At 45.0% G+C, this 14,057-nt stretch overlaps 1 protein-coding gene across 1 annotated transcript in view; it reads right to left on the bottom strand.

Annotated features, from left to right (window-relative positions):
- Positions 1 to 14,057, bottom strand: part of GABBR2 (gamma-aminobutyric acid type B receptor subunit 2) — a 426,464-nt gene that overhangs the window by 326,673 nt on the left and 85,734 nt on the right. The window lies entirely within an intron of this gene.

Here is a 14,057-nt window from a genome sequence, read left to right as displayed (position 1 = left end):
AACATTTTACTGTTGTACAATCATGTTCTGACGGTTTGCTTGTTTACAGGATTTTCCAAAATAAAAGGACTCTGGAAGGTTTTCATTGAGGACAAAAGGCCATAATATGATGCAAACTATGCTTCTCTATGATAATTATAATACAAAGGTTCCATTCAGTGCAGCATATACAATGTAATTTAGTATAACACAGTTGACCCATGTTTTGACACTTCCATTGTTTAAAAATACACATGGAAAAAAAAACCCTACATGCTTATAGTGCACCCAGAGCTTTTTTATAACACCCTCTTTTTGTTTGTTTGTTTTGGATTCTTTAAATATATATTATTCTCATTTAGTGCCCTCTTTAGCCGGAATCTCATTACTACTTCATTTTTGTAAAAACATTTAATTTAGATAGTGTCCATATATTGGCCCTGCTAAAATAGAATATAGCATCTTTCATATGGTAGGAGCCAACAAGGAAACTTTAACTCCTTTTTACACTTTATGGTAAGTAGCAGGGGGAAAATGCATGTATAGATCATTTCCAGGCAAAATTGTGAAGCTAATGACCAACCTGTTTCTACCTATATGCAGTCTCTTAATTTACTAGAAATGGGAATCACAGCCTCTTGAAGAGAAAAAAGTCACCATTCTGCATTTAGCTGTATTCATATATTGCATTTCTGTATTTTTTGTTGGTATTGTAAAAAATTCACATAATAAATGATGTTGTGATGTTAAAAAAAAAAAAAAGTACAAACAACATGCATCAGTGAAGAATCTCTGCAATTGACACAGAATCATTTCTTATAAAACCATTGCTCCATCGCTTACAGACTGGCATCTCAGACAGCCTGAATTCTGCCCCCACTCCCATCCAGCTCCTCCGTCACCCACCTCAGGTGCCCTACATCACAGTCATCTTGCAGCTGGCATTTCCCAAGCAGAATTTATCTTTTCCCACTTCTGTGCCTTTGCTCCTCACCTCCCCCCAGTTTCTTGCACCTCAAATGCCCTTTCCCTTCCACCTATGAAATCCAAAGCATGCCCATATTTCAAGTGAATGTCGGGGAGGAGTGGGAATGGTCTCCTGACATTTCATTGGGTGATTTTTCCACATAACAGAGCACCTAACCCCTCCCAGCTATAACCCATCTGGGAGGGCTGAGCCCTAAGCCCTAAGCAATGAGTGGCAAGACTGGTTGAGGGCAGGGCTCCAAGGTGGGTTTTTGGCAGTGAGCAGGGCATGGTTCAGGGGAGATGGTGCTAAGGGCCTCCAGCTTTTGGCCCCCTCAGAAGGGTGGGGCTGCTGGGAGTGGCCTGGGGCAGAGCTGGGCTCCAGGGTCCCTGGGTGCCAGTGACACAGCCCTTATATCCTCAAAGTCATTGTGATGCCCCGTCTGCTACCCTAATCAGTCTGTGCAGACACTGAGGGCTCCAAACCCAGGCTCAGGGCCAGGACGCTGGGCAGTGGTGCCAGTGGTTCTGAAGAGGGCTTGCCATAGCAGCACTGGGAGGCTGTTTCCGCAAGCCAAAAGGGCAGAGGGGCCATGGCCAAGGTCAGAAACCCAGACACGGAGGCTGTACTTGGCAATGAAGGGGACATAGAAGCATGTGGATGTCAGGGGCTGTGGCTCACCATGCCCCAAACCAAACTCCTGTCCTCCCTGTGCCCCTCTCCCAGATGCCTCATTTCAGTGAACAGCACCCATCCTCCATCCACCCGGCCTAGGAAGGCAGTGCAGCCTGCCAAGGGCTCCAGAGCCTGCTGCCTGGACCCAACTCCCACTTGGTGGCTTGACAGCGGGCCCATTTAACCTCTCTGAGCCTCAGTTTCCTGCCTATAGAGAGAGGATGACAATAGTGCCTATCTCATGGGGTTTAAAATGAGTCAACCCATCTGGAGCAGTCAGGACACAGAGCCTGGCCCACAGCCTGCACTACGTGAGGGCTCACTTCTATAGTCAGGTCCTTAGCACCGTCCTGGCTGAGAGGCAGCCTGCAAAAATATGCATCCGTGCCCTAACTCCTGGAACTGTGAATGCTGCCTTATATGGTAAAACAGGGAATATTACCTTACATGGCAAAAACGTGATTTAGTGAAGGCTTTTGAGAGGAGGAGCTTATCCTGTAATATCCAGGTAGGCTATAAATCTCGTGAGTGAGGCAGAAATAGACTTAGACTAGACAGGCAGGAGACAGGAGACAATGTGACCAGGGAGGCAGAGATTGGAACCACACAGACCCGAGTCAGGGAACGCCAACAGTGACCAAAAGCAGGGAGAGGCACAGAAGGACTGGTTTTCCCCCAGGGGCTCCAGAGACAGCCGGCCCGGCCAAGGCTTCATTTCAGACTTCTGGCCTCCAGGACTGTGACAGAAAAAAACGTGTGCTCTTTTCAGCCACCCTGTTTGTGGCAATTTGTTCTGGCAGCCACAGGAAGCAAAGACAAGGTGCCTCCTTAATCCCAGTTACTCTGGAAACTGAGGCAGGAGAATTGCTTGAGCCCGGGAGGCAAAGGTTGCAGTGAGCAGAGATTGCACCATTGCACTCTAGCCTGGGTGAAAGAATGAGACTCTGTCTCAAAAACAAATAAACAACAACAACAACAAAAACAAGGTGCCTCCTTGACATCACTCTCCCCACCTTCCACTGCTTTCTCAAGTCTCCCTCTGTCCAGGGAGGTCATTCCTCCCTGCTGCCTACAGAACCACCATCCTGTCCTCACCCAACTGGGCTACTTCCACCCAACAATGGGCTCCTCAGCCCCCAATACCAGCCTGAGATAAAGACTGGATAAAGATCAATGCCGCTACCCTGCCTCCCGCCCTGTAAGGCCCTGCGTGGCATGGCCACCGCCACTTCCACTGCCTACCTTGTCCCTAGGTCACCCTGGTGTCTTAGGCTTCAGTCACAGTCCCTTGTAGTTGCCATGTCTCCTTCAGCCATGGAGCCACCACACTTACTGTCACCCCATCCCATTCCTGCCCTATGTATTTCCTACTTGAGCTTCTCCAACAACGAAAACTGCTATGGATTCCTTCATCACATCCCAAGTGCACCCGAGGAATGAATGAATGAATGAATGAATGAATGAATGAATGAATGAATGAAATTGGAAGATNGAATGAATGAATGAATGAATGAATGAATGAATGAATGAATGAATGAATGAATGAAATTGGAAGATTCATATATCCCAGGCATAGCTAATTGGACAAGGTATGTAAACCCAAGCCATAGGCTAGCTGCTGACCTGTAACCTTGCAGGCCCCGGAAAAATGAGCTGGCAAGGCAGAGATTTTTCTCTCTTGACAATCTGGATTTGGAAATGTTAAGAAAATGAGAAAGTGCTCTTCAGAGCACACACCACTTTCTTAGAAAAGCCTCCCCAATTCTGGGTAGGTTCCCCAGTCACGCACACTCCCACCACCATGTACCTTGCCCTCGTGGCTGTGGTCACACTACATCTGTCTGCCTCACTAGACCCCATGTTCTATGGCAGCCTTGTTCAGCACTGCTTCCCTGGTGCACCCAAGGAGTGAATGAATGAATGGCAATTGACCGAGGAGCCATGTGAGTTCATCTCACAACATAGCTGGAGGCTACACCAGGAGAATGATTCATTCCAGAATCCAGGAGGTGGAGAACAGGCCTGCTCAGTTCCTGGCTGGTCTATCCAAACCCATCTTCGAGGCTCTATCTGGGCCCTGCCCAGGAAGAGAGAAGGGACCACCTGCAGAGTGTCCCTAAAGTCAGCCAGTCTGGAGAGCGGACAGCCAATTATATCCCATGAGTTTTGGCTGCAGAGCCTGTAGCTGTTCAGCCAGTAGAAGGGCCCCCTCAGGCCCAGCGTGGCCTGCACAGCTCTGATGGGCTCTCAGCGGCAGAAAGCACAGATGCGGTGTGTTTGGTTCCAGAGGAAAGGACCAGAACTAGGATACGGGGGCTGGGGCAGAAAACTACAGGGAGGCAGGCACCAGATGGAGAATAATGACATTTTTTTCAAAGCCAGGCCTATGCTTGGATGCAACAGAAAGGTGGCCGGTCAGCCAGTTCTGGAGCTGTCCAGGTGTTAGATGCCCACCTGTGTGAAAGACTTAGGAGGGATTCAAGCACTAGAGGGCCCCCTCTAACCCAGAGAGTCTGCGCTTTTGTTCTCACTATCACAGTTATATACATTCTAATGTGCTGTCACAGCCTCATCTGTTTCCTGGAGAATGTGACAAGCACTGTTTTATGAAGAAAGTAAACAAAAGAATCCCAGCCAAGGTGGTATCGCAAATTAAATTCACATTTTGAGGTCTCCTCCTCCTTGCTGTAACAAACACACAGCAATGATAGCTGAAATACAAAAATAGAAAATTTGAAGACATAGCATTACTCAAAAATAAAATTCTCAAGGGGGGAAAGAAAAAACCACAACATGGTGAGTGGAGATGAGGCTGCAGGCTTGATGGGCTCTGAGTGCAATACAGAGAGAAGTGCCTGGCATTGACAATTCTCTGGGGTAACAGAGACTCATAGCACCCCCAAGTAAAGGCGGGGGCCAGAGCCACAATCAATGCAAAAGAGAACTAGAGTCAAGCTCACTATATGAAGCAAAGGGTTGGAGCAGAGCCAGTAGAGAAGGGCTTCCTCTGCCCTAGAGGAAAGCTGGGATGAAGTTCTACCAACTGCTACCTGCTGCCTCAGCCCACAGGAAGCTGCACGCTCTGGATGGCAGGACAAGGTGGAAAACAGTGACAGATGGAATGCAAATATGGCCAGTTACTCACCCCTTCCTATACCCGTGGCCTTTGGAATGACTTCGAATCTCCTACCATCAAAAGTCGAGTTTGCACCCACGACCAGTTTATGCCTATAATTCCAACACCTTGGGAGGCCAAGGTGGGAGGATTGCTTGAAGCCATAAGTTTGAGACCAGCCTGGGCAACATGATGAGACCCAATCTCTATAAACAGTTTAAAAAATTAGCCAGGCATGGTGGTACACACCTGTAGTCCCAGCTCATCAGGAGGCTGAGGCACAAGAATTGCTTGAGCCCAGTAGATTGAGGTTACAGTGAGCCATGATTGTACCACTGCACTCCAGCCTCGGTGACGGAGAAAGACCCTGTCTCAGGGGGTAAAAAAAAAGCTGGAGGTGGGTAGAGTCTACTTTCCCACCTTTTGAATCTGGGCTGGCCTTGTGACTTGATGTGGCCAAAAGAATATGATAAAAGTGAGAGGAAGCCTGTTCCAGGCATAGGCCTCAAGAATTACCGGAAAAAGACAGTTTCTAAGGAGTCAATAACTGGATGGACAGCAGACATCTCTTCAGCAACAAGAGGCCCAAAAGACAAATTCTGAAGGGAAATAACTGCATGCCTGGAATTCTGAACTCTGCTAAAGCAGTATTCAAAAGCGAGAGGAAAACGGAGACCTTTTAAGACACCCAAATATTAAGAGTGTTGACCATCCTTGGCACTCACCATATGCACTGAGTCTAACTTGAGAATGAACTCAGCCAGAAGAAAAGGGAACCCAGAAGAAGGAATGGGGCACAAAAAACAGCGGCGAGCAAAAGCATTAGGAAAATGTGGCGGCGAAGTTAATGAGCTACTAACGATAACACGAAAATAATAACAACTAAAATTTTTGGAACCAAAATTCTAGGAAACAATGATAAAACAGGTATTAGTGGGTTGTGAGGCATGATTACAATTCTCATCAGATTCAGTAGAGGAGAATGATATTGAATAGCATTAGATTTGAGTAGAAAAAAAGAAATGAATTTAGGATATATGCTAAAGTGTTAAGGATATAACCATATCAGCAGAGGAAAAAGGGGGAGTGGCAGAAGGAACACTCAAACTAAGAGGGTAGAAATATATCATTAATCACAATTAATATAAACCAATTAAAACCACCTACTAAAAGACAAACTAGGCCGGGCGCAGTGGCTCACGCCTCTAATCCCAGCACTTTGGGAGGCCAAGGCAGGTGGATCACCTGAGGTCAGAAGTTTGAGACCAGCCTGGGCAACATGGTGAAACCCCACCTCTACTAATAATACAAAAATTATCCAGGCATAGTGGCGCAAGCCTGTAATCCCAGCTACTCGGGAGGCTGAGGCAGGAGAATTGCTTGACCCTGGGAGGCAGTGATTGCAGTGAGCTGAGATCACGTCAATGCACCCCAGCCTGGGCAACAAGAGCGAAACGGTGTCTCAAAAAAAAAAAAAAAAAAAAAAAAAAAAAAAAAATTTAAATAAATAAATAAAAGACAAACTAAAATGAGTAAAACAAAATGGGCTATAGAACGTTATATATATAGTATGATGTTTACATAAAGCTTAAAAATACTATAGATTGTTTACAGACATGCACATCTGCAGTAAGACATAACAATAGAGATGGGAGAAATAGAACTAACTTCTAGATAGCTGTTGTTTCTGTGGAGGGAAGAAGCGGGGAGTGGGAATGGAGAAGGATAAAAAGGAGCTTTGTGGGGGGAGGGGGGGAGGGAGGGAGACAGACATATGTGAAGATCAACCCTATAGAACTTGACCTCAAACGGAGACTGTAAACTCAATTCATCCAGGAGCTGGCTCTTTTTAACACAGGTCTCAGTGATGCTATTGCCCAGAAACAGACTTTCAGGGTATATTAACCTTCCCTCTGCCTGTTGTTCTCTCAACCTGGAACAGCTTCTCTGTCCTGCAACCTTTTCAATCAAAATTCTTCACCTCCCCCTGTTCAGCTGACACACCACTCTGATGGATCCTTCCATAAGAAGAAATGCCCCTGCCCAGGGACAACCTCGGGTCAGCCCTGGGCTGGCGGGCCACCTCTGCCTCTCTCACTTTATAGGCTCCTGAGGCAGGGATGCCACCCAACTCACCCCTGAATCACCAGCCCCTAGCAGGATGCGGGACACACCAGAGCACACGGTCAATGCAGATGGTCTGGATGGCCCAGCTGTAGACCCCAGAGGCACAGAGTCCTCCTGGTGTGAAATTTACTGAGGAAATGAGGAAGGACCACAAGCCTGTCTCGGCACAGTAACAGGTGGCATTCACAGCGGACTGGTGAAAAGGTATCAGCTGTTCCACGGAAGTGAAGTTCTACATAATAAAGTATCTCATTAAGTGCTCCAACTTAAGCCGTGTTTGATAGACTAATTTTTAAAATGCGATTTATACATGGCTGCAGGTTTCAGACATGACCTTACTGTTCAAAATTCTTTCTCCTCCCCATCCCCAGTACGTTTTGAAATTGCTAAGGTAACATGTACTTGTAGAAGAGTCCAACAATACAGTCATGGATGAAGCGAGAGGCGCCAAGTTGCTCCCCACTTCCCTTGCCTCCAATCTCACCCTCCAGGAATAATCAGTGTCAACTCCCTGCTCTCGAAAAACACATGGTGCTGTACGTAGCCCAGATCCTTTCTTCCAGGCCACTCAGTGTGTGCCCGGAACTGTGCTGGACTCCTTGATACATATTTAATTTCACCCTCTAAACAGCTCTGTGTTGGAGGGAGGGGCATTGCCCCCAGAACAAAAGCCACGGTCCGGAATGTGACTCCAGAGCCTGGCTTCCTGCCTCTCAATCCCGGTTCTTTCATCTATGAACTAGGTGAGCTTGTGCAAGTTTGCACCTGTTTGTGCCTCAGCTGCTTAGTGCTAATAACTAGTGGTTCCTTCATGGTAAATTGTGAGAATTAAATTCATACATGTAAAGAACTAAGAACAGTGTCTGACACATAGAAAGCTGATAAATTACTATTTCCATCTTATAGATAAGGAAACTGAGATTCAGAGAGGTTAAGTGACTTACCAAATCCAACCAATGGTTATGAATTTCAAGCCATGGACCTGCCAGGAACATATGTGGCCCCCTGGGGAAGATACAGGGTATGGGGTGTTACACTGCCCTCCATCCTAATTTCCCAACATGCTTTTCAAATCCTCAGGGTCTTTGACATTTCTTCCCTTTCTCACCCTCCGGGTCAGGCAGTACGCTGCCATTTCTTGCCACTGGCTATTAACCCTACATCAGCTGTCTCCATCAACCCTACACTCATTCCTAATTGGCTGACTTGCTGTAGTCTGGAAACCAAAGATAATACAACTGGTAAGAGAAGTGCACAACACAAGTTCAGCTAGGAACTGAGAGAAGACGGAAGCAGAGCTCCCAGACAAACCAAATGAGCCTTAAGAAAAGCTGGCCAGATGCGGTGCCTCACGCCTATAATCCCAACACTTTGGGAGGCCAAAGTAGGCAGATCATTTGAGGTCAGGAGTTCAATACCAGACTGGCCAACACGGTGAAACCCCTTCTTTACTAAAAATACAAAAATTAGTGGGGCATGGTGATGCATGCCTGTAATCCCTGCTACTCGGGAGGCTGAGGCAGGAGAATCGCATGAACCCAGGAGGCAGAGGTGGCAGTAAGCCAAGATTGTGCCACTGCACTCCAGTCTGAGCTACGGAGACTCCGCTCCGTCTCAAAAAAAAAAAAAAAAAAAGAAAAAAAGAAAAGAAAGAAAGAAAGAAAGAAAAAGAAAAAAAGGAAAGTCTTCTACTTCGGCAGTTTAGAGACCTGCACAGTCAGCTGGGTTCTGGACAGATGAAGTGACTGGATCTGTGTTCTCTGGATAAGTGAGGTATTGATGTATGAATATATTTGCCACATTTTAAAATTAAAGTTTCTGATTTAGGCATTTGCTAATTTCTCTGCCCTCAAAATGCAGAACCACGAATCACAATCCCTTTGACGGTGTGTTTGACTTTAAATATCTACATTCCAGGCTTCTCCAGGTAACTGCACGTCAGTTCTAACCACTCTCCTCCATTCACATTCTGAAGGTGTAAATGAGACCTAGAATTTTCCTAGGTGCCTGCTGCATTGCACTTAAATAACTTCCCAATCCACCATGATAAATTCTCTTTATGATGGACGATCACAAGTTTCTGTCAAATGTGTGTGTGTGAATGAATGCTAAACTATGCCACAAACCAAACATGCACTGGGTGCCGGCTCTGGGTTGGGTGCTCAAGGGTACCAAGGAAAGCCAGACCCAGTTGCTCCCCGAAGGTGAGGGTCTGGAGATGTGGGGAAATGGGGCCCAGAGAAAGGAAAGGCAACTTGAGAAATTAAGGGAGGGAATCCTAAAAGGAGCTGAGGATGTCTAGACAAGGAGACGCAAATGCAGCCTGGGAGAGCAGGGACACTGAATGACTGGGAGCCCCAAGGACCTCTAAGGTTTCTGATTTTATTTTCATAGTCACATTTTTGTACTTGTTGGAATCATAATGAAAGCATATGCATTAGAAACGTTGCTGTGGACCACACAAAAATACCAAGATTCAGCAGAAGGAATGACAAGGGAGATGGGACCTCCGGCACAGTCAGAGAACTTGGATCCCTAAAGGGATTTCCTTGGCCTTGATTCTCTGATTAGATCCTCTTGAGTCACGATCCTGAGAATCCTAACCTCTCCTCTAGTGAATGCAGGAGACCCAGGCCATTTGTTCACACACACACACAAAAAGCTTCAGGAAACCCAACACTGAAGTCACAGCAGGGACAGGCTCACTGTGGAGTCAGAACAAGGTCACAGGCAGTGATGGAAGAATCATGGCCAGAGTGGACGTACAGCCAGACAGATCTGCACCCAGTGATGGCCCCACTACCTGCAGTCTGTGTGACTTGGAGCAAGTCCCCTTACCAGTCCCAGCCTCCGTTTCCTCACCTATTGAAATGGGATGACATCTATCCAATTGGGTTATCTGTGAGGACTGAAAAATTGGTACAGAAAAAGCTTAGCCCAGTGCCTGGTCTACAGAAAGTGCTAAAAAGAGTAGCTGTGGTTCTTATTCTTGCCATCATTAAGAAACGTGATTTTACCCATGTCAGAGGCCTGTGTCCTCATGGCCGTCAGGCTCAGTGCTAACCAATCCTGCAGCTCCAGTTCTCTGGTCTCAGACTTCATGAAGGGCATCCACCTTTATTCCACAAGATCCCTCTAAACAGCTTAATCACAGGCGCCCTCGGAAGGGGAACGACACTTGGCATAATTACTAGTCTTGTGCCCTTTCTGTAATCTCGACTTTGTGGGGATTGTTCGATCACAATAGTTGGGGGTTTGTGCGCGGTATTTAATTAGGCAGATGAAAGCACGTTAGGATGAAACAATAGTATCGCTAATTTAATGACATGTTCTGCATCTTACCCTGCAACAATGACAAAAGATGCCTCCATGCAAAGGAAAAAAATTGCTCCATCTTTCTCTTTCTCTCTCTGTCTCTCTGTCTGACTCTTTCTGTCTCTTTCTCTGAATATTTCTATTTCTCTCTCTCTCTCTGTCCCTCTGTCACTGGGTGTGCTTCTCCCTGTCTCTCTTTCTCTGTTTCTGTCTGCCTCTCTATCTCTGTGAGTGCTTCTCTCTGTGTGTCTCTGTCTGTCTCTGTTGCTCCTCTCTCTCCAGTTGACATCTGCTTAACATGGTTCCCACCTCTCCAGCAGCCCTGGTGAACCAGCCTTTGTGAAGTGCTCCTGACTCCTTGATGTGATCATGACAGAAACACTCCAGAAGAGACAGGCCCAGGGGAGAAAGTGAGGCACAGTGTGACTGTCTGGGGCTTCTGGTCCCAATTCTGTAACCTCAGGCATGTCACTCCCCTTCTTGCCAATGATCTCTTCTATAAACTGACAGCTTTAGTTTAAGCCTGGCCTGATTTTTCTTTTAAAAAATATTTATAAAAGAGAAAACATTCAATAAGAACATATGTTGGTGGGGAAAAGTGAAGTTAAGTGTTCTAAGATCTTTATACTGCCTGTAATGAGCATAAATATATTAAGTTTAAAATTTTAGAAATTATGTATGTTTCAATTTTGAGGGTAAATATTAAAAGAATAGAAACACTATAACTCCCTAGCAGAAGGAAAACAGAAATAATAAAAATAGACAAACCCAAAAGAAGGTAATAGAAGAAACCTGTAAGAAGGAAGGCAAATATAAGCACAAAATAAAATTTTAACCCCCCCGCCCCAGAAAAAATGTATTAGGCCTTGTGCCCTTGGAACCAAGATTTGAGGGAGATTTATAAAATTAAACATAGTTTAAGAAGGGATAATTAAACATAATAAAAACAAGATCATTAAGCACAACCCAGAAAGAGAGATTTGCAGGTAACAGGATGATCTCAGAGGTCTTGTCTAGCTCTAAAATTCTATTATTTTAATTCTGGGCTGTAAAATGCCAACATTTACCCAAGTCAATAAACATCAAGAGACTGATATTTCATCGGAATCCAAGTCTGATTTTTCAATATTGATTTTTGTGAAGTCAATTTTGGTTTCAAGTGCCTTTTTAAATTGGTGCTCCTGTGGTGTCAAATGTCAACATTTATTTTTCCAGAACTCTCCTTCCTGTGGGGACTCTGGTCAGCGAATGAAGCTTTTGATACTTGGAGTTCCTTGCTTTTCTTGCTTCTGATTGAGGGCCCTGATTAATAGTGTATAATGTTTTTCACTGAGCCTTTAGGGTTTCCACTGGGATATAAAAAGTAATTTCTGTGTGCACCTCCATCATGAAAAAGCCAGGCGAGGAAGGGTTGCAGTGTGGGTGAGAAAGGAGGGTTCATTTGTGGTCTAGCTGGAAGCTTCCCAAGTTTCACGTACACCTGCATATGAACCCCAGCTCACCACTTACCTGCTGTGTGACCTTGTGCAGGTCACTTACCCTCTCTGTGCTTTGTTGGATCATTTGCAAAATGGACTTAACACCTATCTTATAGAGAGGCTGTGAGAAACCAGTGAGATAGTACATGTGGATGTCTGGCCCAGAGCCTGGCCCACAGGAGGCAGTCAGCAAATGCCAATCCTCCTGAACCCCTTGATTTATTTTCTGTCTACTGCTACATTTTATTTTTTCAAATCTATAGTAAAGCTGAAGGGATAGAACAATTAATACTCATATACCTGTTGTCTTTTCACCAATCACTAATATTTTCTCTCTTTCTTTCTCTCTCTCTGTCTTTTCCCCTGAATTATTTGGGTGCAGTTTGCAAACATAAGACCACCTTACCTCTAATATCAGGGATGTATCACCTAAGGTTAAGGACTGTCTCCTACACACATTACTACTCTCTACCTTAATAAAGGAATATTTTTAAATAATCTTATTTAAAATAAAATCAATAAATTTCCCAGTTGTTCCAAAAATGTATTTATGGGTTGTTTTAAATTCTAGATTTAAAAAGAAATTTACCCATTACATTTGGTTATTAATGTCTCTTTGCCAACCCATCCTTGATTTTTTAAATGGTATTCCTCCAAAGCAAGCAGGGGACAAAAGAATAGCTGATAACTTGGTAGCAGAAGAGGTAAGAAGGAACTCTGGGAATTAGGTTTTGAATCTTCTCTGAGGCATCAGGTCCGGGTAATCTTGGGCGTCATGCTTCCTTTCTGCAGATGTTTTCATTATCTGTAATTGATGGCTTGCACTGGCCCGTCTCAGCACCCATTATTGCTCCAGTGGAGGGAGTTGAGGCTCAGAGGCCTTTGAAGTCACACAGAGCCCAGTTTGAATCCCACTCGCTGTGTGGCCCTCAGCAAACTACCTTCCACCTCTGAGTCTCAGTTTCCTCATCTACAAAATGGGTGCACTAGTACTTGTGCCTACCTTATAAAGCCATCATGAGAATTAAACATGTGAAACACTAGGCACAACGGCAGGCACAGTAATGGCTCAGTGGGGGAAAAAAAAAGCTATTATTGTTATTAACGTTGCAGGAATTATAGACTCTACAGTCAAAGCTCTTATCTGCACAGCAATTACCCTTGGCTTATAAAGAGCCCTTCACAATTTATGAAGCACTTTCTCCATTATCTCCTGTTGAATGCATGGCAGTCCAGGGAAGTGGGCCATGTGGGGACAATTATCCCCACCTTAGAGAGGGGACTCGAGGCTCAAAGAGGTTGAACAGTTTGGCTGAGGTTACAGCTGGTTACAGAAGGAACCAGGACTTGCGGAGTGAAGCAGGGGCACCGCTGCCATCCCACCCTCCAGTTCCAAGTTCTTTTTCTGTATCCATGGCATCCACATCATGTGGTTCTCCATCCATTCTTGCCTTGAGAACACACATCCTGTCTTATTCCAGACTTTGTGACTGTGCTTCTCAGAGCCCCTGTCCCCTACCATGGATGGAATACGATTCCTCCACCTCGTCAGGCAGCTAGTGTTCACAGAGCACGAAACAGAAAGGCATGCTGTGAACTGCAAAGCATTCTGCAGACTCTGTGGGCCTACTAAGGGCTCCTTCAGGAAAGACATGCTCCTTTACAACAGGAGCCAAATAATTAGCACACAAAATTAAGGTCCCTTCTCCCAGGCCTCATTTCAGAATCATAAACTACACGAATCAAAGTCATTTTGAAAAATGGCTTTTTATTTGTCATGATTTTCATTTCCTCAAAGAGAAGGCATATTGTACTGGGCAAAAAGCAATGCTTCCCTGTAATAATGTGCCTACAGATATCCGGTGCTGAAAGCCTGAAGCAGAAGGAATGGAAGTGTATCTATACATCAGTCACATCGAGAATCTGAAGATCAATTCTTTATGGGCTTGCATGAAAAATGTACAATTTTTAAATCAAAATACAAAATAACTATAGGATTTTAAGACCAAAAAATGTGTCTTGCCACCAAAAAAAAAAAAAAAATAGTCTTTAGGCATCCCAACTAAAAATGCATTCTTTTAATGACCCAAATATTATAATTATCAGAGCATCTTCTACTTAAGAACCTGGTGACTCTTCCTTCATCCCTTCTGCAACTCACATACATTTTACTTACGTTTTTGGTGTTGTGCTTTGTTTTTTTGAGACAGGGTCTTGCCCTGTCACCCAGGATGGAGTGCAGTGGTGTCATCACAGTTCATTCAGTCTCAACCTCCCAGGTTAAATGGATCCTTCCACCTCAGCCTCCTGATTAGCTGGGACTATAGGTGCACACTGCTACACCTGGCTAATTTTTGTATTTTTTTGTAGAGATAGGGCTTCACCATGTTGCCCAGGCTGG

This window comes from Theropithecus gelada, chromosome 15 (assembly GCF_003255815.1).
Source record: "Theropithecus gelada isolate Dixy chromosome 15, Tgel_1.0, whole genome shotgun sequence".
Classification (NCBI taxonomy): Eukaryota; Metazoa; Chordata; class Mammalia; order Primates; family Cercopithecidae; genus Theropithecus; species Theropithecus gelada.
This window is presented reverse-complemented; position numbering and strand designations above follow the sequence as displayed.